Source organism: Saccopteryx leptura, chromosome 5, assembly GCF_036850995.1.
Source record: "Saccopteryx leptura isolate mSacLep1 chromosome 5, mSacLep1_pri_phased_curated, whole genome shotgun sequence".
NCBI classification, from domain to species: Eukaryota; Metazoa; Chordata; class Mammalia; order Chiroptera; family Emballonuridae; genus Saccopteryx; species Saccopteryx leptura.
Window position 1 is genome coordinate 214,670,072 of NC_089507.1, and position 27,903 is coordinate 214,697,974.

The following is a 27,903-nucleotide window of genomic DNA, read 5'->3' on the forward strand; positions in this document are numbered from 1 at the left end:
ATATTATTGACTATAGCTGAGAGCTACAGTTAAGAACTTTTCTACACTGTACATTTCCTCACGGGACCTTAACCAGCTTCAGGGGGAAACATAAGAGCTCTAATCCACCAACAGTGTTAACCAGCTTGCCTTCCCTTCAGTCCTTTCTCTGATAGTACACACTGAGGCCGCTGGAAACCTTTTAAAAGCCTGGGTAATTTTATATCCTGTTGAACAACTACAACCTCTGCATAGAGCAATTTGGAACTATCGATCCAAATTTAAAATGCGCAAGCCTTTGACCCAGCAGTTGTGTTTCTAAGGATTTACCTTACAGAGACAAGGGTATCTGTAGTGGCAGCAACAGGCTGTGGACCACCCCAATGCCCATCGAGAGGGGGCTAATTAAATAAATTAGGTATATTTAAATTATGTAGTGGAATTCTATGCAGTTACTAAAAAGAACATACTGATGTAAATGTAGTTTGTGCCTGACCTGTGGTGGCGCAGTGGATAGAGCGTTGACCTGGAAGGCTGAGGTTGCCGGTTCGAAACCCCGGGCTTGCTCAGTCAAGGCACATACAGGAAGCAACTACAAGTTGATGCTTCCCGCTCCTCCTCCCAGCCTCTCTCTCTCTTTCTCTCTCTCTCTAAAATTAGTAAATAAAATCTTTTAAATGTAGTTTGTGATATGTTGTTAAGTGAAAAATGTAGATAAGGAACAGTGTGTGTAGTGCGTTAGAAGTTTACAGTGTGTTACAAGGGAGATAGAGGCATGTTTATGCTTGACACGCCTACCATACTATTAAAAGTACACAGGCAAAAGTAGAGATACTAGTGGCCTGAGCAGGGGAACTATGGGCCTAGGAGACTCAGAGATCTGCAGAAAACAAAACAAAAAACAAAAAAACACTTTCTACTGTAGCTCATCTGCACCATTTAAATTTCCCATCTTGCGTGGAAAACACTTTACCATCCTAAAATCATAAACTATGGCTTGTGCAAAATGTACTCCAATAAATGAGGACGTGAAGTAACACATCACATAGAAAGCACTTACCCGATCAATACATTTAGTACAATGTGAGTGCGAATAAGAAAACAGGTATCAAAAATTTTAAGTAAAGCCTGACCTGTGGTGGCGCAGTGGATAAAGCGTCAACCTGGAAATGCTGAGGTTGCCGGTTCAAAAACCCTGGGCTTGCCTGGTCAAGGCACATATGGGAGTTGATGCTTCCTGCTCCTCCCCGCCTTCTCCCCCCCTCTCCCTTCTAAAATGAATAAATTAAAAAAAAAAAAAAAAAAAAAAAAAAAAACCAAAAAAAAAAAAATTTTAAGTAAAAACAAAGAAGAGGCCTAATCAGTCAGCGGAGCAGTGGATAGAGCATCAGACTGGGACACAGAGGACCCAGGTTCGAAACCCCGAGGTTGCCAGCTTGAGCGCGGGCTCACCGGCTTGAGTGTGGGGTGACTGGCTTGAGTGTGGGATCATAGACATGACCTCAGGGTCTCTGGCTTGAAGCGCAAGGTCACTGGCTTGAGCCCAAGATCGCTGCCTTGAGCAAGGGGTCACTTGGTCTGCGTAACCCCCCCTCCCCATCAAGGCACATATGAGAAGGCAATCAATGAACAACTAAGGAGACTAAGGAGCCACAACGAAGAATTGATGCTTCTCATCTCTCTCCCTTCATCTGTCTGTCCCTCTGTCTCTGTCTCTGTCACAAAAAGAAAACACACACACACACACACACTCTCTCTCTCACACAGTCTCTCTCTCTCTCTCTCTCTCTCTCTCTCTCTCACACACACACACACACACACACACACACAGGAGAACTTCATTTGGTGCCAGAGAACGCAGGCGGCAGACAAAGGGAGATGGGAAGAGTCCCTTGGGAAGACGCAGGGAGCAAGGACCTCACACTCCTGGAAACCTCAGTACAGGGTTGTTGTTTTTAAAAATAGGTGACTCACATGGTTCTTGATTCAAAAGACCCTTTGGTGACAGGTCCCTCTACCTCGCCTGCTCTCCAGCCATCCAGTTCCCTGCCCACAAGGTAGGTGCTACTAGATTTTAACCTTCCCGACCTACATAGTTAATGCATAGCAAGCAAATACATGTTACTGTACACTACCCTCCACTGACACAAGCGTCGTGTGTTATGCGCAGTAATGCACAGGGCCCTGCCTCTTCCTGTTCCCACTAAACCATGTATCTTGGAGCGCATTCCTTCAGTAAATGTAGGGCCGCCTCCCTCTTCGTAGCCGCAGCTACACATCCCCCCGTCTGGAAGCCGTGATTTATTGACCCACTGCCCGAGCATGCGAGCTGTCTCCGATAGTTTACTGTGAATCACCTAGGACCGCATCCTCTCACGTGGGGACAAGTGTACCTGGGGGCATACGTTTCTAGAAGGGCAATTCCTGGGTGACCGGACACATGCATGTGTAATTGTAGTGGCTACATAGAGCAGTGATAAGAACGTATTACTTAGTTGTGAGAATGACCTACCCCAACCAACCAGAGGGCGGGAGAGTGTGAGGCTGGGCGGGCTGCTCTGGGCACAGGTGCTGATTAACACAGAAAGTCAATACGTCCCCCACTGATCTTTCACAGAAACTGTTCTGCTGATAAGCACATGGAAACATAAAAAGTTATTTTCATACGTCTCCTAGTTGTCACATGGAAAAGAATAATGTCTCTAGAACGAAGAACCAGAAGACCTCTTACCCTCTCTGAACCCTTTTCCTGTACAATCTGTAAGTTAGGAATCCTTCTTCCTTTATTTTTTTAAAAAGATTTTATTTTTTAATTTTTAGAGAAAAAGAGAAGGGGGGGAGGAACAGGAAGTATCAACTCCCACATGAGCCTTGACCGGGCAAGCCCGGGGTTTTGAACAGGTGACCTCAGCATTCCAGGTCAGCGTTTTATCCACTGCGCCCCCACAGGTCAGGCCCTTCTTCCTACTGAGAGATAAACAGGAACTCAGAAAGGTGGAAGTGCTTTATGAACTAATATAAAGCTGGATTAAAGATAATTAATACAGATTCATCCAAATAACCCGGCAAAGGGTCATACCAGAGATGACCAGTCAGCCCTCATTTCAGGCATTAGACATCACTAGACTAACATCTTCTCTTCCTCCACTGGCGGTCATCATCCTAAAAGAAGATCAGACTAAACTGAGATCCAAACACTTAACCAATGTTCAGTGAGAAGTAAATCTCAAGTTATTTAGGGGAAACTGTGTAAAAGCAGTCCTTTCATTCATCACCTCTAGATGCTATGAAAACTCTGCCCGATGAGAAGAAACCAGACGCCAGAAAGGCCAGTCTGTCTACTGCGTCTTCTCCAGGGGAACGGCCCCCAAGCTACCGCTGTGACTAACCTCCTGCCTGTCTGTCTTTCCCTCCATCTTAACAAAATGTCTAGGTGCCAAGCTCAAACCCCAGGGTTTAAAAAAAATAAAAAATAAAAAATAGGTGTGACTCACATGGTTCTTGCTTCAAAAGACCCTTTGGTGACAGGTCCCTCAACCTCGCCTGCTCTCCAGCCATCCAGTTCCCTGCCCACAAGACAAGCTCTTACGGCTCCTTTGGGGAGGTCTCTGCTGCAGTGTGGGAACAGTCAGACAACACCCCAGGCTCGAAGCAGCAACAGATACATAAGGAGGCAGGTGGGGAACCGGCCAGTGAATGTCAGTGAAGATGACCCATCCCTCCACATTACATACCCCCGAAGGAGCCGAGCTGTCCGGCGTTCACTTAGAAAAACATGTCCCAAGCCGGCAGCAGGCTGACTTTGATGTTCAGCGGCTCTGTCATAGCCCCATATATTTTTTTGAGCTCTCCAAAACAATAAAAATGGAGGAGTGATAATGACCCACAATAATCTTAAAAATCTCTTACAATGAAGAAATTCCCAAAGCCCTGAGTTCCCTTAATTAAATCTCAATTCAGAACACGGAATACCATTTCTTTTCTGAACGCACTGAGCTCAACCGAACTCGTCATGTTTTATTGATGTATTATTTCAGGAAGATGGACTAATTTAATTTCCTGCCACCAAAGCCTAAAATCTTGCTCTGGGTTTGCCTCAAAGGACAGGGTTTTCTTGGAAGGATGCCCTGATACTCCTTCTTTACTTTATTACCTTCCTTATTCTTCTTGTAGCCGGTCTAATTACAGTGATAAATCTTTAAAGGAACTCTCAGAATTGCCAGGAAAGATGGAACCACGGGTCAGCAGCTCATCCCTTTCATCCTGAATCCTTTTTCTGCTGAACTTGTCCTGCTGATGTTAACAAGTACCGTTTTAATGGCCACCACACGTGAGAAAGTGAGTTTCCCTCCAACTCCATCTCTTTTGTCCTCAGAGGAAATCAGTTACACATTTCTCAGGGCAACCTCATTCTTTCAAACCATTCTCCAAGGCTTTCTTCTCCAACACACCCCTGCCTTTGCTAGTTCTCACGGAGTCTCACCTCAAATTCTAGAACTAGGTGTAGACTGGCTTCTCAGCAACCATTGATTTCCTATAGAGATTCTAGAACAGAAGTCAGAAACTGGTCACATTTTACCCGAAGCATTTTATCTGGCCCACCTGTTGTTAAAAGAGAGAAAATAAAACCTTGAGCAATCCCACTTCGATAGATGTATCTATATGTCTTGGTGAAAAACCATTGTATAGCCCTGGCCGGTTGGCTCAGCAGTAGAGCGTCGGCCTGGCGTGCAGGAGTCCCGGGTTCGATTCCCAGCCAGGGCACACAGGAGAAGCGCCTATCTGCTTCTCCACCCCTCCCCCCTCCTTCCTCTCTGTCTCTCTCTTCCCCTCCTGCAGCCAAGGCTCCATTGGAGCAAAAGATGGCCCGGGCGCTGGGGATGGCTCTGTGGCCTCTGCCTCAGGCACTAGAATGGCTCTGGATGCAACAGAGCAACCCCCCAGAGGGGCAGAGCATCACCCCCTGGTGGGTATGCCGGGTGGATCCCAGTAGGGCGCATGTAGGAGTCTGTCTGACTGCCTCCCCGTTTCCAGCTTCGGGAAAAAAAAACCCAAAAAAACACATTGTGCCTGACCTGTGGTGGCGCAGTGGATAAAGCGTCAACCTGGAAACACTGAGGTTGCCAGTTCGAAACCCTGGGCTTGCCTGGTCAAGGCGCATATGGGAGTTGATGCTTCCTGCTCCTCCCCCCTTCTCTCTCTCTCTCTCTCTCTCCTCTCTATAATGAATAAATAAAAAAAAATTTTTAAAAATCTAAAAAAAAAACAAAAAACACATTGTATAGGCACAAAAGAATGCTTCCTAAAGCGCTGTTAAACCAGTAGAAAAACTGGAAATAACCTAGACATCCACTTATGGGGGAATTCAAAACTAGAATATGGTATATTCATATTATAGACAGTGTACTATTGGATAGTTAAAAGGAATGAATTAGAGCAAGGGTCAGCAAACTACAGCCCACAAGCCAAATCCAGCCCATAGCCTGTTTCTTATGTGTTTTGTGTGTGTGTGTGTGTGTGTGTGTGTGTGTGTGTGTGTGTTTTGTATTTTTCTGAAGCTGGAAACGGGGAGGCAGTCAGACAGATTCCTGCATGCGCCCGACCAGGATCCACTCGGCACACCCACCAGGGGGCGATGCTCTGCCCATATGGGGCGTCGCTCTGTAGAGACCAGAGCCACTCTAGCTGCCTGGGACAGAGGCCATGAAGCCATCCCCAGCGCCCGGGGCCATCTTTGCTCCAATGGAGCCTTGGCTGCGGGAGGGGAAGAGAGAGACAGAGAGGAAGGAGAGGGGGAGGGGTGGAGAAGCAGATGGGTGCCTCTCCTGTGTGCCCTGGCCGGGAATCGAACCAGGGACTCCTGCACGCCAGGCCGACGCTCCACCACTGACCCAACCGGCCAGGGCATGTTTTTGTTTTTTAAAGGTGTATTTTTTTCCTATTAATATATGTATATATGGCCCTGGCTGGTTGGCTCAGTGGTGAAGCGTCAGCCCGGCATGTGGAAGTCCTGGGTTCAATTCCTTGTCAGGGCACAGAGGAGAAGCACCCATCTGCTTCTCCATCCCTCCCCCCCTCTCCCTCTCTTCCCCTCTTGCAGCCATGGCTCGATTCATTCCAGCGCTTCACTTCAGCCACTAAGAATGGCTCAGTTGCAAGCATGGCCCCAGAGGGGCAGAGCATCCACCTCAGACGGGGTTGCCGGGTAGATCCTGGTTGGGGTGCATGCAGGAGTCTATCTCCCCTCCTCTCACTTGGAAAAATAAAAATAAAAAAAAATATTATATATATATATGTATGTATGCATATATATATGCTCCTTGCCTACAGCCTGTTTTGTAAATAAAGTTTTATTGGAGCTATGACCCTTTGTTTACATAATATCTATGACTGCATTAACTATACAATATTGGAGCTGAATAGTTGCAGGAGAGATAGTATGGCCCACAAAACCTAAAATATTTACTGCCTGATCTTTCACAGAAAAAGCCTGCCAACACGGAGTTAGAATTATACTATATATATATTTACATGGATAAACAAACAGGCTGAGTAAGCAAGCTGTAGAGTAATAATTATGATGAAAAACATAGAACACTATGATGCTCATGTCCATGAAAATATAAAAAAATGGAAGAGACTGTATAACTACACAATGATTTATGATACCGGGCAGGGTGGAGTGTGGAGAATGGGACTAGAAATGGGAAGGATATTTCCATTGTATTAATAATATTTTATCATTTCTCTTCCAAAAGAATAAAAAAGCAGTGAATGAGGCGTAAAGCAAGTAAGAGAAATGTTAACTGTCAATTCCGGCTCTTTCCTGTTCATTCTCTGAATGTTTAAAATTTCTCAAAAAAAAACCCTTTTTGTTTTTTACCAAAAAACCCCACCAATTTCACATTTTTTTTTAAAAAGCAGACTTTCTGGTTCACTGGAAGAACGGGGTCATCTGACAGCCCCTAGCCCGTGCCCCAGGAGGGGAGCTGAGGCCTCTCCATACCTCCCACCCCCTACCCCACACTGTCTCACACCCAGCATGCTTTGCTAATTTATGCTTCCTGCCCGGCTCCTGTAGGCATCTCTATCTATGACCAAACTCATGTATACATGATGTGATTCAGAAAGGCCCACCATGCTAGTTCATCTTTTCAAATTATTTTACCAAGGCTCTGCAATGACATGGAAAATGCTTATCATAAACGAAAAAGCAGTTTACGAAATTGAATGCACGCAATCACAATTATCTAAAGATAAGACACATCAAATCATCAATTGGGGTCCACTTTGGATGGTGGGACCATAGGTGATTTTCCCTGCTGTTCAACATTTCTATATTTTTCCAAATTTTCTTTGAGGTACAAATTTTTCCAAATTTTCTTTTATGTGGTATCTTCAAATGGGAAAAAATGAAGGCCTGGCAATTCACCAGAGAGGACTGATCAGCAGGCACACAGAGCACACATTAATGCATCTTGAATCAATGCATTCCAACGCAGTGTCCTCTAGGACCAGGCCCGGCAACCACCTGCCAACCACCTGGCTCGAAGGTCAAGGACTCGGAGTGTCTGTAAGGCAGCCCAGGCCAGAGGTCACACGGGCCATCAAAAAGCACCGCAACACTGTGGCAAGAAGATAAAAGCGACTGGCTGTTAACCGGTCCAAACCACCGTTGGCAGGCTGCTCTCAGATGAAACCCCTGTTCCGGTCCGTGTCCACCTCTCCACCAGGAACAGTCCATGCTAATGGTTTTGAAGTATCAGGACTCCTTGTTTGCAATCCCTGAACCACACACCAAGAGAGCAAATCAACTCTGGGGCCCTGGGCCCAAGATGGCCAGCTATCACAATGGGCGTTGCCACAATTTTCAAAACAAGGTTATTCCTCTCCAGTTGAACAATAACATCACTGCCTTGCAGAACTTTGAAAAGACCGAAGATTTGTGTTGAGGGAATAGTTTCTATACATGTGCATAAAATACACCTGCAGGGACGTAGCAGAGCCGGCTAACCACCCTGGCGGCCCGCAGGCTGAGGACCCCGAGCGGGACAGAGACTTTTCACTGGATACCCTTTGCACCTTCTTCCACTTTCAACCATCAGTATATTACCTAGCCAGAAAAATAAAATTTATAAGAAAAAAAGGGATGGTGAAATTAAGTAAACTAATTTCCAGGTGTCAACGTCATTAGTTTCCTCTTGTCCTCTGCCCATGAATATAAGGTGACAGAAAATGTTCTAACTGATGAACAAAGGGCCCTAGGAGTAAAACTGCTTGTCTCAACTTGATGGGGCGGCTCCATAAAGGAGCTTCGGGGCACCTACAGCAATGGGATCTTTAACTCTGATATCAATGTAGGTCAGCCGTCTCAGCCTGAAAAGGCGCTTGGAGCGGAGATGTCAAAATAACAGACTGATACAATATATTGCTGTTGTTACAGGCACTGTTTCCAAAGTCATCTTTTTCTTTTTTAGTTCATCTTTTTTATAAGCCTAACGGCTGTGTGAACTGTCTAAGAGCTTTCAAACTGTCCCCTTCAGTACAAACAAGAGCCGCAGCATCTCAAACTGGTACAAATCGTGTGAAGGCAGCTGAGCAATCAATACTAAACAGTGCAGCATAACACTGGACACGGAATAGCTCTAGGCATCTATGTACGGGAAGATGTCCATGACATTTTGTTGATTAAATAAAAAGAAAAAGAAGCGAGCTACCAAACAGAAGAATCGCTGTGCTGAGGTCTGTCTGCATGTGTACACACGCCCGGAGAAAGGCGTGGAGGAGCCATTACAAAATCAGGGTTAAAGCACCATCTTTAGTGTCCAGCAGGTCAGGGTCTCAATTTCTGCTCTGCCGCTTGGCAATACAGTTTTGAGAAAGTTATCTAAATCAGGTGTTCCTCAACCTTTTTTGGGCCATGGACTGGTTTAATGTCAGAAAATATTTTCACGGACTGGCCTTTAGGGTGGGACGGATAAATGTATCACGTGACCAAGACAAGCGGCAAGAGTGAGTCTTGGATGTAATAGAGGGAATCTGGTCATTTTTTAAAAATAAAACATCGTTCAGACTTAAATATAAATAAAACAGAAATAATGTAAGTTATTTACTCTTTCTCTGCGGACTGGTACCAAATGGCCCACGGACCGGTACCGGTCCGCGGCCTGGAGGTCGGGGACCACAGATCTAAGTCATAGCATCTTCTATAAAATGGGGTTAATAACAACACCTACCTTAACTATTCTACAGGCCTGACCTGTGGCGGCGCAGTGCATACAGTGTCAACCTGGAACACTGAGGTTGCTGGTTTGAAACCCTGGGCTTGCCCGGTCAAAGCACATACGGGAGTTGATGCTCTCTGCTCTTTCCCTCCTTCTCTTTCTCTTTCTCTCTCTCTTTCTTTCTCTCTCTCTCTTTCTCTCCCCCCTAAAATGAAAAGTATTTTTTTTAATAAAGTCTTTAAAAAAAAAAAAGAACTGTTCTACGGACTAAATAAACTAGTAAATGATAAATGCTTATCTTAGCCTAGCACAAAATGTGTAATAAAAACTCAGGAAATGCGAGAAATATTGATCTCTGGGAGTGAGCTTGCAAGTGATATTTTGGCTTTCTTTGGCTGTTTTAATAGGTGCAAGTATTTTGTTTCTTAATATCAAGTGGGGAGATGGCAAGAACGCTATGCTTTCTTTGGGGAAAATGTCTTAGGCAGACAGGCTACTTATCTGGAAAGAAACCTAGAAAGGTCACAGGCAAGAAACATGAACAAATAAATGCCTGCCCTGAATTCAAATTGACGCCCATGCACTCCTTGTCACATGATAACTGAAACAGGCAAACAAAGAAAGCATTTTTCAAAGAGGAAAAGGAGGGAAAGAAATTCTTTTTTTTGCATCCAGTTGTGAAACATTCATTGAATACATTGATAAAAAATATATTCGAGCCTAGAGGACAACTCCTTCAGAATCAACACGGGCCTGGGGTTTTGTTGTACTCGACACAACTCACAGCACAGCAAGAGCCTCACGTGTATTCCTCTTCCAACCCTCAAAATCACCTTGTGAGGAACGAGTGCTAGCCCTCGTTTAAAAGTGAGCATTGGAGGCTCAGAGAAATTAATCTGCCCAAGATCACACACAATTAAGTGGAACAATCAGGATTCAAAACCAGGGTTGTTGTACTTAAAACCCACATAAACATATTTTTAAAGCGTACACACATGCACACATACATTGTGTATCAATATATGCATAGATTAAAACAATCCGAGCTGTATGGGTGAGCGCACAGCGAACCAGGAAATCTTCCCTACCCCCGGGGGGGAAGTCAGTGCAGACACAAGCACATGCATGTATCTGAATTGCTCCTCCACGTTTTTTAAAAACTCAAGCAGAAGTATACTAGACACCACTCTCCATTTCACCTGATAGGTCTTAGAGACAACCCCACTCTCCTTTAAAATACAGTAGTTGCCCGGGTGCCATATGGTTGTCTTATAATGTATTAGTTCCCTCCCAAGGGACCTCCGGATGGTTTCTGGTCTTTTGTTACTGCAAACAATGTTGCAGTGAATATTTTTGTTTGTTTTTTTTAGAGAGAGACAGAGACAGGAAGGGAGAGAGATGAGAAGCATCAACTCGTAGTTGTGGCACTTTAGTTGTTCATTGATTGCTTCTCGTAAGTGCCTTGAGGGGAGGGGTCCAGCCGGGCCAGTGAACTTAGGCTTCAAGCCAGTGACCACAGGATAGATGATCCCACGCTCAAGACAGGGACCCTGCACTCAAGCTGGTGAGCTTGAGCTCAAGCCAGTGACCTCGGGGTTTTGTTTTTTGTTTTGTTTTGTTTTGCATTTTTCTGAAGCTGGAAGCAGGGAGAGACAGTCAGACAGACTCCCGCATGCGCCCGACCGGGATCCACCCGGCACGCCCACCATGGGGCGACGCTCTGCCCACCAGGGGGCGATGCTCTGCCCATCCTGGGGGTCGCCATGTTGTGACCAGAGCCACTCTAGCGCCTGGGGCAGAGGCCAAGGAGCCATCCCCAGCGCCCGGGCCATCTTTGCTCCAATGGAGCCTTGGCTGCAGAAGGGGAAGAGAGAGACAGAGAGGAAGGCGCGGTGGAGGGGTGGAGAAGCAAATGGGCGCTTCTCCTGTGTGCCCTGGCCGGGAATCGAACCTGGGTCCTCCACACGCTAGGCCGACGCTCTACCGCTGAGCCAACCGGCCAGGGCCGACCTCGGGGTTTTGAACCTGGGTCCTTAGCATCCCAGGTCGATGCTCTATCCACTGCGCCACCACCGGTCAGGAACTGCAGTGAGTAGCTCAAATATATACCTTTAGTTACCAGTGGAAGTGATTAGTAGGCTCCATTCCTAGACATGTCAACGCTGGCATGTTTTCTGACAGAGAGTGCCCTCTGAGCCCCTTCCCAGTCTGGACATCGATCCTCACTCAGAGTGCACCCTGCCGGCCACGTGACCCTGACACACAGCGCTCGTGCTCGAGACCCCCACGAAGCGGTGATACGTGAAGAGCCTTCCTGCCAGAAACTTTTCAGGCCATGTACTAACCCAGAAAAGTGTAGGGTGGTCAGCAATGGGGGACGGTCACGTGGGGAACCCAGGCCTGGAAACTTTGGCCAGAACCGCCCACAGCCAAGCACGCCAAAAGAAACTTCCCAGGAGCCCCTTTGGAAAAAAGCAACTGTCTGCCAGCCAGTGAGATTTCACCACGTCATATTAGCTCGACCACCCTAGATGGGACCCTTTAAATACCTCTCACGTGGGTCACCCCATGCGACTTGCCCTGGCCTCTGTCCCCGAGGCTAGGGAATCTCGTCGGACGGGATGCGCGCTATACTCAATAAAGCCTTTTATTATTCTACACTTCGTGGCTCCAACCCCTTCCTTCTTCCTCGGCGGGGAAACATACCTTATATTTTGGTGCCGAAAACCCAGGAGGAGTTTGAAGACTGCAAGGACCGCTCCTCTTCCCTTCCCCTCCAAGAAAGAACCAGGACCTCCGACCTTCCACCCACTTTGGTGCACGGTGCAGTAAGTCCCCTGCTTGCAGCCTCCCCTCAGTTCTTTCCGCTGAGACTCCCTGTCCGAAACCGTAGCTACGTCAGGGAAGTCTTTCCGTTCCGAGTGTGTGTGTGCCCATGGAGACGTCCCAAGCACATCCACTTTACCTTATCCGTCCGTGGCCAGAGCTTGAGTTTTGGGACGCCAATGCTCATCTCTGACCACTCCGAGAACTGAGGGCGGCCGTAGGGGCACAGGAATCTCCCTTCCTAAAGAAGAAGAAACTGTTCTTCTTCCCCACTGTGGCCAGGCCACAGAACCCACTGGATTAGCCTCCTGAAGGGACTTTCAGTTTTAACACCTTCACCAATTTAACTCTCGCCAAAAAAGCTGGGAACTGGTTGGAGATCCCTTACATTCAGGACTTCTAGTTATTCGTGCTCCCGTCCTAAACTCTGTTCCACCGCGCAAGCCCTTTTTTTTTGGCCAGAGGAACCTCACCTAAAACCTCCACTCCACATCTTTCCTCCTTCATCCGACCTCCAAATCTTTCCCCCTCCAGCCTGATCCCCGGGGGCACCCCTCTTGGGACCCCTCTCTGGTCCCTCTGCAGACCTCTTTCGCTCAGGTCTCTCCCCTCCAAGAGTCCCCTCCCTTCGCAGGATCCTGTTTCTCATTCACCTGTAAATACCATTCTCTCTTTCTCCTCCCCTGCTGGCCAGGGGTCCCTCCCTTCTCCACTGTGTTCTTAAGCCCCTCCTCTGTCAGGCCATTCTCAGCCTGCCACTGGCTCTTACACCAGTTTGCAGGACTCCAAGGCCCAAGCCCAATTTTCTAGCTGGAAGTTCTGGCCCTGTCTTGCCTCTGGCTACAGTGTTTCTGGCTGGATCTGGGTGCTGGGCTCCCTAGAAGCCCACCTCCTCTTATTCCTAATCCCCAAAGCCCTATCCGAGACCTGTGAATATGGCATTTAAAGTTTTTAATGGTCACGGCTAGTAGAAACAAGCCAAGGCTGTTCGCCAGGCCCGCATGCAGCAGAAGGTAACGCTCCAAACCCAGGCTCTTGTGGCAGCCCTGAGGCCAGCAGAGCAACAGAGGCAAGGCACAGGAAGTGCCCAACCCAAGTCCAAGCCGCAAAGAGGAATCCCACCAGAAGCTTGCTTTACGTGTGGCAAGCAGGGTCACTGGTCCTGCAGGGCCCCTGCCCACGGCTGCCCACTGAGCCCTGCTCTGACTGCAAGCAGCCTGGTCACCGGCGGAGCAATTGCCCCTTTGGGTAACAGGTTTTTCCTCAGCGTCTCTACCTGGAGGATGAGCCGCCTGAATGGGCGGCCAAGCTAGCCACACAGGCCCATCGTTCGAAATCCTAGACCTCATGGACGGCTGACACGGCCTGGACTCGGAGACCCCCCCATAGTCCTCACCAAACCCAGGGAATTGCCACAAGAACGGGTAAGTCCATCTCAATTCTTGTGGGCACAGGAGCTGCCTTCTCTGTTTTGCATCACACTCTGGACCTTTAGTTCCCTCATGGGTCTCGGTTATGGAAATGGATGGGACCCCTTCTTTTCCCCTTCTGACGCCACTCCTGACATGCAGTTCTGCCTCAAGCTTGCCTCCATGCAGGACCACTGGCAGTTGGAACCACTGGACTCCACCCACCTCCAGCTCACCAGAAGGCTGGACTCTGCAGATCCCCCTATTACTCCTCTTTCTAAAATCCTTACAGGACTGCATTTGTGAAGTTTCTCCAGCCACGGCCACACAGATGTTCCTCCTGACACCCCTCAAAACCACCACCTGCCCATCTCCCCCTCCCCACGACGCCCCTAATCAGCAGGAAGTAGCCAGATGAATAAGCAGCACCCCTAATTAACACAAAAAGATCGGAATGTAGGGTGGTCAGCAATGGGGAATGGTCACATGGGGAAATCAGGCCCGGGAATTTTGGCTAGAACCACCCACAGCCAAGCGCACCAAAAGAAACTTCCCAGGAGCCCTTTGGAAAAAAGCGACCGTCTGCCAGCCAATGAGATTTCACCATGTCATATTAGCTAGACCACCTTAGACGAGACCCTTTAAATATCTCTCACACGGGTCACCCCATGCGACTTCCCTGGCCTCTGTCCCCGGACAGGGAACCTCATCGGACGGGATGCGCTCTGTACTCAATAAAGCCTTTTATTAGCCCACACTTCGTGGCTCCAGCCCCTTCCTTCCTTCTCAGCGGGAGGGAAAAATACCTTACAAAAGGAAACAGAGTTGCTTCTTTGCTAAAAATGTACTCCGATTAAGATACTTAATCAAATACAACATTTGGCCCTACATAGAGACTCTTTTTATCTTGACTCAAAACAAACACTGGATATTAGATGGTGTTAAGGAATCATTGTTACTCTTTAGGTGTAAAAATTGTACTCTTAAAGGATGGTTTTCACTTTGAGATCTACACGAAAGTATTTTCAGATAAAATTATATGCTGTCTGGGATCAACATAACCAGGGGTGGGGCAGGGTGGGGTGGCCAGGAGGTTATAGGTGAAACCAAATCACCACTGCTGATAACTGCCGGGCAGGGCAGGGCAGGGCAATGGGTTCACGGTTCATTCTGTTAGTCTGTCTACATTTGTGTAGGTTTGATTTTCCATAATAAAAGCATCCTGGCCAATGGCCTTTCTCTTTTATGTTAACTTTGAAATAAAATTTAAAAAAATTATTTACTAATTTTTGGAGAGAGGAGAGAGAGAGAGAGAGAGAGAAAGGTGGGGGAAAGGAATGGGAAGCAACTCGTAGTTGCTTCTCGGATGTGCCTTGACCAGGCAAGCCCAGGGATTCGAACTGGTGACCTCAGCATTCCAGGTCAACACTATATCCACTGCGCCACCACAAGCCAGGCTGAAAATTTTAATTATAGTAAAAAAAATAATAATTTTCACATAATATAAAATGTACCCTTTTTTAAGTGTACAGTTCAGTAGTGCTAACTATATCTACATTGTCGTATAATAAATATCTGGAACTTTTTCATCTTGCCAAACTGAAACTCTACACCTAATAGCAACTCCTTTCTCCCCCCCATCAGGCCCTGGAAATCATCACTCTACCTCAAGGTTCATTCACGTTATAGCATGTGACAAGATCTCCTCTTTTAAGGATAAATAATGCCCCGTTGTATGTATATACCACATTTCCTTTATCCAGTCATGTGCCCATAAACATCTGGGCTGCTCCCATCTCCTGGCTACTATGAACTATGCTGTGGCAAACACGGGCTTGTGTAACGACTTTCATTACAAGCAGACTGCCATTCAGCTGGGTAGAGGGCACAGCGAACTCCATATTTAAAAGAGGGAGGTGGCTTATAATAACAAAAACAGATTCAGACACTCCTGGGATTGAAACCCAGTCCTGCCATTCCTCGTTGTAAGACTCCATGCAAGGTCACCCCTCTGAGCCTGTTTCCTCTGTTTTTTGTTTTTTGTTTTGTTTTGTTTTGTTTTTATTTTTAGGGAGAGGAAAGGGAAGAGAGAGAAAGAGAGCAAATGATCAATTTGGTATTCCACTTATTTACGCATTCACTGATTGATTCTTGTGTGTGCCCTGACGGTGGATCAAACCCGCAACCTTGGAGAGTCAGGACGATGCTCTAACCAGCTGAGCACCTGGCCAGGGCTCATTCCTCCTTTGTGAAGTGGGACCAGCAACACCCTGCACGGTGGAGCTGTGAGATCAGAGGAGGACAAACACTACAGCACCTGACCCCCAGGAGGTGCCTCTGCCCCGACTCAACTTAAAGGAGAAAAAGCCCCAGACTTGGAGAGGGAAGTAACATGGTGCACTGAGTTAATAAGTGGCAAGGTAAGCAGAAACCAGGTCTAACTGGCTCCAAAGTTCATGGCCTTCTTTTCTACACCAGCACGTCCTAAATGTCGGTCATAGATTGTCTGCAGAATTTTTGCCATATTGGTATATCACCTGTACTATTATTTACTTGAGGTTTTTCTTAAAAGCTACTTTAACATAAATTTATTTTTAAAAAGTAACTTTTTATCCCTATCACAAATGAAAAATCAGTATCACTTGTTGCAAACAGAAGGTAACTGTAAAAATAAATGTAAAGACACACACAACAAAATTACTAAATTCTAACTGGACCCTGCAGCTTCCCTAAGTCTGAGACCTGGTCTCTTGGTGAGAAAGCTAGCCTAGCAAGTGTTAAGAAACACTGGAACTAAACAATTATTCTTCCTGACCTAGTCAGAAGAACCAAAAGAATTTAAAAGGGAATAATTCACCTGACCTGTGGTGGCGCAGTGGATAAAGCGTCAACCTGGAAATGCTGAGGTCGCCGGTTCAAAACCCTGGGCTTGCCTGGTCAAGGCACATATGGGAGTTGATGCTTCCAGCTCCTCCCCCCCTTCTCTCTCTCTGTCTCTCCCTCTCCTCTCTAAAATGAATAAATAAAAAAATAAATAAAAAAAAAGAAATTAGAACCATCTTTAAAAAAATAAAAAATAAAATAAAAGGGAATAATTCTTACCATGTCATTTGACATAATTCAGGGTGTTGTGTTTGAATGTCATATAAACTCTGTTTCACCTGGTTTAATTTAGCTCTGTGGATTCTAACCCCAACCAGATCCCCAAAATAAGAATCCCAGTTTACCAAGATCCCTGGAGATCTGTGTGTACATTAATGCTGGAGAGCCCTGGCTGGATAGCTCAGTGGGTTAGAGCACTGTCCTGAAGCACAGCGGTTGCTGGTTCAATCCCCAGCCAGGGCACATACAGGAACAGATCAATGTTCCTCTCTCTCTCCCTCTACCCACTAAGACAGGGGTCCCCAAACTACGGCCCGCGGGCCACATGCGGCCCCCTGAGACCATTTATCCGGCCTGCCACACTTCCGGAAGGGGTACCTCTTTCATTGGTGGTCAGTGAGAGGAGTGAAGTACGCTGTCGCTCACGTACAGTACTACTTCCGGTGATGTGGGACGTATGCGTCACGGCTCCGGAAGCGCGTCCTATCACTTGTTAGGGCTAGCAGTGACAAATATGGATCTGGACATTGACCATCTCATTAGCCAAAAGCAGGACCATAGTTCCCATTGAAATACTGGTCAGTTTGTTGATTTAAATTTACTTGTTATTTATTTTAAATATTGTATTTGTTCCCGTTTTGTTTTTTTACTTTAAAATAAGATATGTGCAGTGTGCATGGGGATTTGTTCATAGTTGTTTTTTTTATAGTCCGGCCCTCCAATGGTCTGAGGGACAGTAAACTGGCCCCCTGTGTAAAAAGTTTGGGGACCCCTGCACTAAGATCTATGAAAAATGCTGGAGAAACTCTGCCTACCTATAGTACACAGCTGCCAAAGTTGATCAAGCAGAATTCCCTATGAATCATAGAATTTATTTCAGTAGTATGAGTTAAATAGTTTTTTTAAATCCCTCTCCAGAAGTCCCCCAGAACTACCACGGTTCACTGTCCCATTCCATAACGACACGCTTGCTCCCACAGTTCATACAGTGCCCCAAACCAAGACCATACACACAGTATTTCTGGTTAATGTCACCAATCAACAGCACGTTCAGAGAATGCAGGGTTTAAATGTCAAAGGGCCATGTCCTGGGACCCACTCACAAGGAATTCTGTATCAAAAATAAAAATAGATTAAAGAGAAGTAACAAGAAGGCTAAAAAAAAAAGCTATTAAAAAATATTTTGTGTGAATTACATCTCAATAAAGCTGTGTTTTTAAAGGTACCTTTAAGGTCCAAATCAAATCTTAAGAAGGAAAATACACAGTTCTTGTTTAGAACTTTTAAAAATTCTAACTTGCCCTGGCCAGTTGGCTCAGCGGTAGAGCGTTGGCCTGGCGTGCGGGGGACCCGAGTTCGATTCCCGGCCAGGGCACATGGGGGAGGCGCCCATTTGCTTCTCCACCCCTCCCCCTCTCCTTCCTCTCTGTCTCTCTCTTCCCCTCCCGCAGCCAAGGCTCCACTGGAGCAAAGATGGCCCCGGCACTGGGGATGGCTCCTTGGCCTCTGCCCCAGGCGCTAGAGTGGCTCTGGTCGCGACAGAGCGATGTCCGGGAGGGGCAGAGCATCACCCCCTGGTGGGCAGAGCCTCGCCCCTGGTGGGCGTGCCGGGTGGATCCCAGTTGGGCGCGTGCGGGAGTCTGTCTGACTGTCTCTCCCTGTTTCCAGCTTCAGAAAAATACAAAAGAAAAAAAAAAAATTCTAACTTTTCCCAAATCATTTTCTTTTTTTTGGCGAGAGAGAATGACAGGTGAGAAGCATCAACTCGTAGTTGCGACACTTTAGTTGTTCATTGATGGCTTCTTATTGGTGCCTTGATGCGGGGGCGGGGGGGGGGGGGGAGGGAGGGGGTCCAGCCTACCCAGTGACCTTGGCTTTGGGCCAGCGACCATGAGGTCATGTCTATGATTCCACACTCAAGCCAGTGACCTCGCGCTCAAACTGGTGACTTCAGGGTTTACAGTACTTGGGACCTCACATTCCAGGTCAATGCTCTATCCTTTAATAGTTATCACATCCCAGGTCAATGCTCTATCCTTTAATAGTTATCACATCCCAGGTCAATGCTCTATCCTTTAATAGTTATCACATCCCAGGTCAACTGCGCCGCCACCAGTCAGGCTCCCAAACCATTTATTTGGAATTATTCCTTAATGAGGCTGAGAGAAGCAGATATTCACTCTAGTATTCTGTGATTATAAAAAGCTAGAAACAACTTTAATACCCAATATAGGGAAAATTTACTAGTTCATAATTACTAAACATGAAAACATGGGGAAATGGTTTATGAAATGTTCAGAATGTTTCCAAATGCAAAATGAAAGATACACTTTGAGTACATAAAAATAAATCTGCAAGTGGACAAGTCAGCTGAAGCTGAGTTAGGGTACCATTTTCACAAGTTGTAATAATGTCTGCCTTCAACTTCAGAAAAAAATTCTTAGGGCCCTGGCCGGTTGGCTCAGCGGTACAGCGTCGGCCTGGCATGTGGAAGTCCCAGGTTTGATTCCTGGTCAGGGCACACAGGAGAAGTGCCCATCTGCTTCTCCACCCCTCCCCCTCTCCTTCCTCTCTGTCTCTCTCTTCCCCTCCCACAGCCAACGCTCCATTGGAGCAAAGTTGGCCCAGGAGCTGAGGATGGCTCCATGGCCTCTGCCTCAGGTGCTAGAATAGCTCCAGCTGCAACGAAGCAATGGTCCAGATGGGCAGAGCATCGCCCCCTGGTGGGCACGTCAGGTGGATCACGGTTGGGCGCATGCAGGAGTCTGTTTGCCTCCCCACTTCTAACTTCGAAAAAATACAAAAAAAAAAAATTCTTTAGGAGATTGCCTTTATAATTAAAAAATGTTAACTATTAAAGGATCTAGTTGAAAGAAGTAACAGATATGTAGACAAAAGTTTATGCAAAAATAATTACCAAGATATTCTCTGTAACATTATAATATTTAAATATTGAAAGTAAATGACAACATAAGGGAAATAAGTAAAATGCACATCAATGAGATACAATATATTTAGAAATATATTTGCCTTTGGACAATAAGATGGTTACGATAGTTATTTCTGGGTGGTGGGACTTAAGGTGAACCTTATGTAATCTTTTCAGGATTTTCCTCAATGGACATTATTTTTTTAGGTGAGAGGAGGGGAGATAATGAGGCAGATTCCCACATGCACCCCGACCAGGACCCACCTGGCAACCCCATCTGGGGCTGATGCTCTAATACCAAGCTATTTTTAGCACCTGAGGCTGAAGCGCTCCCATGAGCTATCCTCAGTGCCTGGGGCCACACTTGAACCAATAGAGCCACTGGCTATGGGATGGGAAAAAGGAGAGAAAGGGCAAAGAAGCATATGGTTGCTTTTCCTGTGTGCCCTGACCAGGTTCGAACCCTGGACATCCATACCATACTCTGGCCAATGCTCTATTCACTGAGCCACTAGCCAGGGCCCATTGTTTTTATAATTGGAAAAAAAATTATATTTAAAAATGCTGGCAATTGAAGAAATAAAAAACATGATCCATTTCTTAGACTAGAATCTGACTCACTAAAAAAAAAATCTTTTCCATTTATCTGACAGAGGAAAAGGAAGGGGGGGAGAAGATAAAGAGAGAGAAGCATCAACCGTTGTTCTATTTAGCCGCTCCACTTCAGTGCACTCATGTGCCCAGACTGGGGATTGAACCCACAACCTCGGCATGCCAGGATGGCACTCTATTCACTGAACCACCTGGTCAGGGATCAAGTTATTGCCGTGCTTGCAAAACTTGTAAGTAGTTCCACCAAGAACTATCTTCCTGTGGTTATCTTAAATAACTTGAGCTGATATTTTTATCTTACCTGAATGGAATCTTTTATGATTTACTAGCTAGATTTTTTTTGCTTAGGTAATTGAAATGTCTTATGAAGCAATCATTACTGCAATCCACTAAGCTGCTGGAGCCTGTGCTATGAGCTTTTAGTTTCTGTTCATGTCATCCACAAAAGCCCCAACACAAGCCCGTCCCGAAACCGCTGCTGAAGATGATATGAAGAACCCCAGAGTAGGTTACAGCCCATCAAGTCTCATCTCCCAACGATCTATTGCAATTTCTATTCCACTTGGACCTACTTCCATTTATACGCTATGTTCAAACATGATGAAATGCAAGTTCTGCAAATATCTTGCCAAAATTTTTAACATAAAACCACACCTACCACAATGTTCACTTGTGCTCTCTAATGCAAACTATGATTTAAATAAATCAGCAGGCTAAAGATAGACCTGCTCGTGTGTGAAGGGCTCAATGTCTGCAATCAGTGTGACAAAGTGAGGAGACACATGCGTCACCATGATTAACTGCGCTTTAATTTCTAGCACCCCAAGTTTCAGTGCAGATGTGTGGATGCTGGTAAGATGAACTGATTGCGGCCCCGGCCGGGTGGTTAAGTGGATAAAGTGTTGCCCTGGCACACCGAGGTCACGGGTTTGATCCCCAGTCAGGGCACATATGAAAAGCAATCAATGAGTGCATGGCTAAGCCGAATCACTAAGTAGAACAGCAAGTTGGTGCTTCTATCTCTCTCTCTCTCTCTCCCTTCCTTCCTTCCTTCCTCTCTCTCTTTCTCAAATCAATGGAAAATTTAAAAACATTATTTTAACAACAAAAAGATGAAGTAATTGTAATGATCTCAGATTGCCAAGAAATGTGCTCTAAAAGCCTCACCCCTCCAGGTCTGGGGGAATGCCCAGCATGAAGTCATTGAGGAAGAACACATTATCACCCGACTCAGAGCTTAGTCTCTCAAGCAGGGCTGGTAGAACTTGGAAGGCTATCTATCACATGTCCTTATTTTGAATATATAGAGATGAGGGCCGGAGAGGGTGAGTTATTTGCCCTATTCACACAGGAGCAGCAGAACTGCTGTTAGAAGTCCCGCCTCCACCCAGATCTCATTGCCCTTCCAGGCCAGAATTTCCTGGATGGCATAGGCCTTGACCAAGAAATCTTTCTAAGACTCTGGGGAGATAAGGAGATGTTGAAAGGAAAATAATGAGCCCACAGGGCACAGAGGGAAAAGCTATAAAAATGGAAACTTTTGCAATTAGTTGGGGGGGGGGGGTATAGGACTTGAGCCACTCTCTTCTCGCCGCTGTAGATATTATCACCAGAATCAAGAAACGGTTGAGGGCTGAATGAGTCAGAAGACAAGCCCACAGCCGTTTCCTACCTGCTTCAGCTGGTTCTGCCCTGAGCGAGACCCCTCAGCTGGGAAGTGTGAGCGGTAGTCGCCCATCTCACAGACCAGGAATCTGTTTGTTGTATCAGTCAAGTAACTGACACCCATGGCTATGTTAAAATAGCTCAAGAGCTTCCCTCCTGATTTCTTCATTCTTTGAAGTCACTTTTTCATCAGCATTTAAAATCTGTTACCCAAGTACGGAAGAGAAAGGCCTGGGACAAGGTATCAGGAAGGCACTGCCCACCGGAAAACCAGATGGACAAGGGGGGGCGGAACGAGCAATGGACTGGGGGTCCGCCGAGCTGGGGAAGTGATCTGACTTTTCTGCACCCCCACTGTCCTCTCTGGGAAGTGGGGGGACTGTAACAGTACCCACGTTACAGGGCGGCTGTGGGGACCACGTGAGGCAACGCAGGTAAATGCTCAGAGCGGCGCTTGGCTCAATACATGCGAGCTATTCCTATTACTTTTATTATCATTATCACTGGCAAGTCCTAGTTTTGCTACTTATTACCAAACGAGTGACTCTCAAACAAGAAACACTTGGTGGGGGACGAGGGGGTTGGTAAAACACAGACTGGTTTATTAGATCTAGGCTTTAGCTTCTACAGGTCAACTAAGCTCCCAGGGGACAGGGTGCCTCTGTCATGCAGAACACTTTGAGCAGCCAGGATCTACCTAACCTAGCGCCTAGTAGTGCTTAATATATTGATAAAAATGAGTCACTTCTCAGCATCTCAAAGCTCCATCTGTAAACTGAGGATAATACTTATTCCACAATGAGCTCAACTCACAGAACATTTGTAACTGAGAATGCAGACGACAGGACATTCTAAACTGCAAACAAGGCTCTCCAAGTGGAGGGGGCAGGACTATTAGTCTCACAATTCACAGTGGTGAATTTACAACATGCAAGTGTTAGCTTATATGAAAAGAAAGCTTAAATTCTCTTGCTCCATTCAAAAAAGCCCCTAGGAAGTTCTGGCAGAACACAACAGCTTGCCAAGGGATTCCCAAATCAAGAGCTCTGAAACTTGAGAAATGTCACTCAAGGGCCAAGGAAAGAACCACGCGGGCAGGGAGAGTGTGGCCGTGGGAGGTACTGACAGTGAGCTTCGCTGGTGACTCCATTCTCGCTCTCTCAGCGCCGGCCCGCCTCCTTCCAGCCTCCATCCGCCAAGATCTCCAGTCAGCACAGCGATGCCAGCAGCACGAGACAGATGGACTCTGCCCTGGCTAGGCCCCCGCCTGCCAGTCCACGGGCTGGCCGAGGGCCCGCCAGTGCGAACAGGGCTGACGAATGTCCAAGGTGGAGGCGTCAGCTAGAAGCACCTGGCCGTCCTCCTGAAATGTAATCTGGAATTTCCGCCCCACAGACTAAGAGATAAAACGATTATAACTTGTGCTTCTCCCCCAAGGCGTTCAGAGGGAACTGAGCCAATTCTTCCTCTCAGAGGGCACTTCACCCAGGAGTTCTCTCATCGTCGTAGAGGCAGATGGCACCCCCAACACCCACCTAACTGCCCAGGCCCCAACCCAGGAGTCTTCCATGATTTCTTCAGCTCACTGTCCCAACCACCATCGTGCTGGTTCTGTCTCCAAAACACATCCACTTATATCACCTCCACGGCCACCTCCCTAGAAGGCCACCATCATTCCTCACCCTGCTTCCTACCCACTCTCCTGGCTGCCATTCTTGTGACCCTTAAAATTCACTGGCCACATAGACCAAAGTGGTCTTGTAAAAAACAAAAAATAGACCATGGCAGTTCCCTTTTTTAATTTTTTTTATTTTTCGGAAGTAAGAAGTGGGGGGCAGCGGACAGACGCCTACATGTGCCCACCAGGGGGTAATGCTCTGCCCATCTGGGGCAACCAGAGCCATTCTAGTGCCTAAGGCAGAGGCCATGGAGCCATCCTCAGTGCCCGGGCCAACTTTGCTCCCATGGAGCCCCGGCTGCCGGAGGGAAAGAGAGACAGAGAGGAAGGAGAGGGGGAGGGGTGGGGAAGCAGATGGGCACTTCTCCTGTGTGCCCTGGCCGGGAGTCGAACCCGGGACTTCTGCACGCCAGGCCGACGCTCTACCACTGAGCCAACTGGCCAGGACCTCCTGCTGTGTTGTTTTCACAGTCCTTCTTCCCACCCAAATTACCTTGTTCATTTACTGCTTTATGTTTCCGGTGCTGCCCACTAGAATGGAGGCTGCACAAGAGCAAGGACCTCATCTGCCCGTTGCTGTCACAGCCCTGGGCCAGAGCGGGGCCCGACACACACGCTGAGCAAATGAAACGGAGGCACCACAGGCCGGGAGTCCTGAGCCTGGAGTCGGAAGGCCTGGACTCCAGGGGGAAACGGGCTGCCCCCAGCAGCACACTCCTCTCACCTCATGCTCCGTGACTGTAACGGGGATCTCAACCTGCATCTTAACTTCTTACAGGGTTATTAAGACCAAATGAACAAAGGCAGGTTTAAGCATCTTTGTAAACCATTAAGGACCATAAACTAAGCGATGTATGTTTTTTTTAAGTGAGAGAAAAAGAGAGGCAAGAAGGGAGAGAGGGAGGGAGGAGAGAGAGTGAGAAGCATTAACTTGTAATTGCCGCACTTTAGTTGTTCATTGATTGCTTCTCATATGTGCCTTGATTGGGGGGCTCCAGCCGAGCCAGTGACCCCTTGCTCAAGCCAGTGACCATGGGTTCAAACTAGGGACGTTGGGCTTCAAGCCAGCGACCTTTGGGCTTCAGGCCAGCGACCACGTGCTAAAGCTGGTGAGCCCCCACACAAGTCAGATGAGCCCACACTCAAGCCAGAGACCTTAAGGCAGGGGTAGTCAATCTTTTTATACCTATTACCCACTTTTGTATCTCTGTTAGTAGTAAAATTTTCTAACAGCCCACAGGTTCCACAGTCATGGTGATTTATAAAGTAGGGAAGTAACTTTACTTTATAATACTTATAAAGCAGAGTTACAGCAAGTTAAAGCATATAATAATTACTTACCAAGTACTTTATGTCGGATTTTTGCTAAGTTTGGCAGAATAAATCTTTATGAAACAACTTACTATAGTTAAATCTATCTTTTTATTTATACTTTGGTTGGGTTGCTCCGCTACTGCCCACCATGAAAGCTGGAACACCCACTAATGGGCGGCAGGGACCAGGTTGACTACCACTGCCTTCAGGTTTTAAACCTGGGATGTCAGCGTCCCAGGTCAACACTCTATCCACTACCCCACCACCAGTCAGGCCTGAGCAATGTATTATTAACCAGCATAAGAGAAGTTTCTCAGGGACCCATACATCAGTGGATGAAAGAGCTTACAGAGGAAACTGAGACTTCAAACCTAGGCATCCAACAGAAGCCCAGGGACACAAAAGGATAGATCTCAATTGGCTTTACTCTGAAGCAGGGGCAAATACAAGATATGAATTCATTTAAAGAAGTCAAATCAGGCCCTGGCTAGGTAGCTCAGTGCATAGAGCATCATCCCAATACACCCAGGTTGCAGGTTTGATCCCCGGTCAGGGCACATACAAGACACCACCAATGAATGCATAAACAAGTAGAACAACAAATCGATGTTTTCTCTCTCTCTAAAAATCAATCAGTAAATCTTTTAAAGTAATTAAAAAAAAAAAGCAGTCAAATCATTTCATATGCTAGTCATTTGCAAATTAAGCTCTGAGGTCCTAGAAGGATAGGGAGGTGGGGCTGACTTCCACATGCTCCACTGTGCTTGGCCTACAGGGATTAAGTCAGCATTTACTGAATTGGAAGTCAAGCTATCAATTCATATTGGCATCCTACCCACCGGCTCTCCTCTTCCTCTGCAACCCACTCTGGCATGGGATTGCAGGTTCCTGGGGCAACCCTGCAATAATACTCACATTTGTATAACACTGGGGCAGCTGTTTCAAGCCTGCAATGACCTTGTGAGGTCGACAGAGCTGGTATTGCATACTTTGATTCATTCACTCATCATAAATATGCAGGTGCTATGTTAAGGCTATATAACAATAGCGAATGTTTACTAAAAACTGCCAGGCATTTTGCCTGTATCAGGCTCAAATACGTCCTTACAATAACCTTACACGGTGAATACTACTATTATTCCCATTTTACAGATGAGAAAACTGCAGCACAAAGAGGTGAAGTAAACTGCTCAGTAGCTCAACGCTTGGAAATGGCAGTGCCAAGATCTACGCTTTTCAACCACAAGCACGCAACCGGAATTGCACAACAGCAGGGAAGGGGCCTGCAGGTGTTGTCTAGCCTGCTCCTCTCAATAAAGAAGGCACAGAGAAGCCCCTTTTGAAACATTCCAGTTCTCTTTGAGGCTCACACTTTGGATGGTATCTATTTAAATGAAGCTTTCTGGGGGATCTTATTTCTATCCCACTGGCAGACAAGCCTCTAGCCACAGCAGTCAGAGTAACAAAAGAATACCCTTATTGTATCCAGATTCTTGGAAAAATAAATGATACTGGAAATAAAAAAAGGAGAGAGGGAGAGAGAGAGAGACCCTGTGGCTTGTTAACAGATACTGTGGAGAAATCAGAGACATCAGAGTGTAGGGGAGAAAACAGAATTTACCTGGAAATGTGTCTTGCTCCATCATCACTCAATAGGTGTAAGATTCTTAGGCAAGTCATTCCCTTTCCTGAGCCTCAGTTTCCCCATCTGTGAAACAGAGAGAACATCACCACCTACCTGGCAAAGCCTATGTGAAGATTAAAATGAGACAGTGTTCCTGGAATGTGCTTCCTAATCATATACTTGTAAGTAGATATTATGTATTAAGCACTTCCCAAAAGATGTGAGATGCCCTTTTTCTTCTGGAAGCATCAAAAAGACCCAGGTATATATAACCTTGGCCATCTACAAGGTCCTGACCTCAGGGCTTCCCCTCCCAGGGCTACCTGCAACAGTCCACACCACCTCCCTTGCTCTGAGCAGAATGGAGAAGTAAGACTGGGGGCAGGGGGTGCCAACGAGAGTGGGCGATATACCCATGTGAGCTGGCACTCTACAAACCTCAGTCCTACCTGTCCCGCGGCCATCTCCTGGAGGCCTTGCCCAAACCACCCCTCTTGCCTCACAATCGCTTGCTGAGCATTTATGACGTGCCAAGCTCCTCCAGGAACTGGTTCATTAGCCTATTTCTCCGATTCCGAGATTAACTCGCCGGAGGCCACACAATTGCTAAGTGGAGATGCTGAGTGTCGGCCTCACACACTCAGACCTCACACTGGACTCTCCGTCCGCACGCTGGGGCACCCTCAGGATTCTCCCTCTCTCCATCTAAGGGCACTTCCAACATACAGGCCCCGTCACCTTAACCACTCTGAGCAGCACGTGTGAGCAACCCCTGGGCCCAACAGGTCCACGGAGGCCAGAGAGGGGACGGGGACTCGCCCAAGGTCACACTGGGAGCTGGGGCCGCGCCGAGGGTCGCAGCCCAGGCGTCCGCTTCGCCGCCGCCCTCCGAAGCGGAGTCCCTGACCCCCGCCCCAGGTGGACGCCGACCCCTCGCTGCGGGGGTTGAGGCTCCGGCCGCTCCTCCACCCGAGGAAGCAGGGGCGAGGCCGCCCCAACGGCCGGGGATGCCCAGGAGGCAGGGCTGAGGATGCTCGTGCCCGGGGATTCGGCGGCGCGCGGACCGTCGGGAAGACCGCGGGCGGCGGGAGGCCCGGCCCTGCCTCGCGGGCGCCGGGCTCCGCCCCGACTCACCTGCGGCCGCGGCCAAAAGCGGGCGGCGGCGAATCCCGGGCTCAGCCATTCCCCCTGCCCCGGATGGGGAGAGACGGCGGCCGCTCACTTCCTTAGCAACCCGGCTCGGCGACCCACTTCCTTAGCAACCAGTGCCAATTTCAATAACTTTATTGGGACGCGCACGGCGGACAGGGGGAGCCTGCCGGGCGGGGCGGGGCGGGGAGGGGCGGGGCTGGGCATTGGCTCCCAGCAGGTGCCCAGCTCGCCTTGGTCTTTCCCCGACCTGAGGAATGTGAGAAGGCGAAGTAACCTGACCCCACCCGCTGGGAATCTGCTGCCTCAGTTTCCCCATCTGTAAAAATGGAAAGCTCTGCAGGAGTCCCCCCCCCCCCCCCCCCCCCGCCCACACACACACACAAGACTTC

The 27,903-nt window shown here is 47.5% G+C and overlaps 1 protein-coding gene and 1 long non-coding RNA gene across 3 annotated transcripts in view; one reads left to right on the top strand and one right to left on the bottom strand.

Moving 5' to 3' along the window:
- Positions 1-27,603, bottom strand: part of KIF3B (kinesin family member 3B) — a 46,436-nt gene extending 18,833 nt beyond the window's left edge. The window contains exons 1-2 of one of the 2 annotated variants that reach the window (XM_066384088.1): positions 27,497-27,603; positions 26,360-26,446 (exon numbers count right to left, since the gene is read on the bottom strand). The gene's annotated coding sequence lies outside the window, so the exon portion shown is untranslated. The other variant, XM_066384089.1, reaches the window with a different exon arrangement.
- LOC136406342 (uncharacterized) lies at positions 15,534-20,825 on the top strand. The gene is made up of 3 exons (XR_010751665.1): positions 15,534-15,858; positions 20,123-20,311; positions 20,430-20,825. It is a non-coding gene; the product is annotated as an uncharacterized lncRNA (long non-coding RNA).
- Positions 27,604-27,903: the final 300 nt, after the last annotated feature.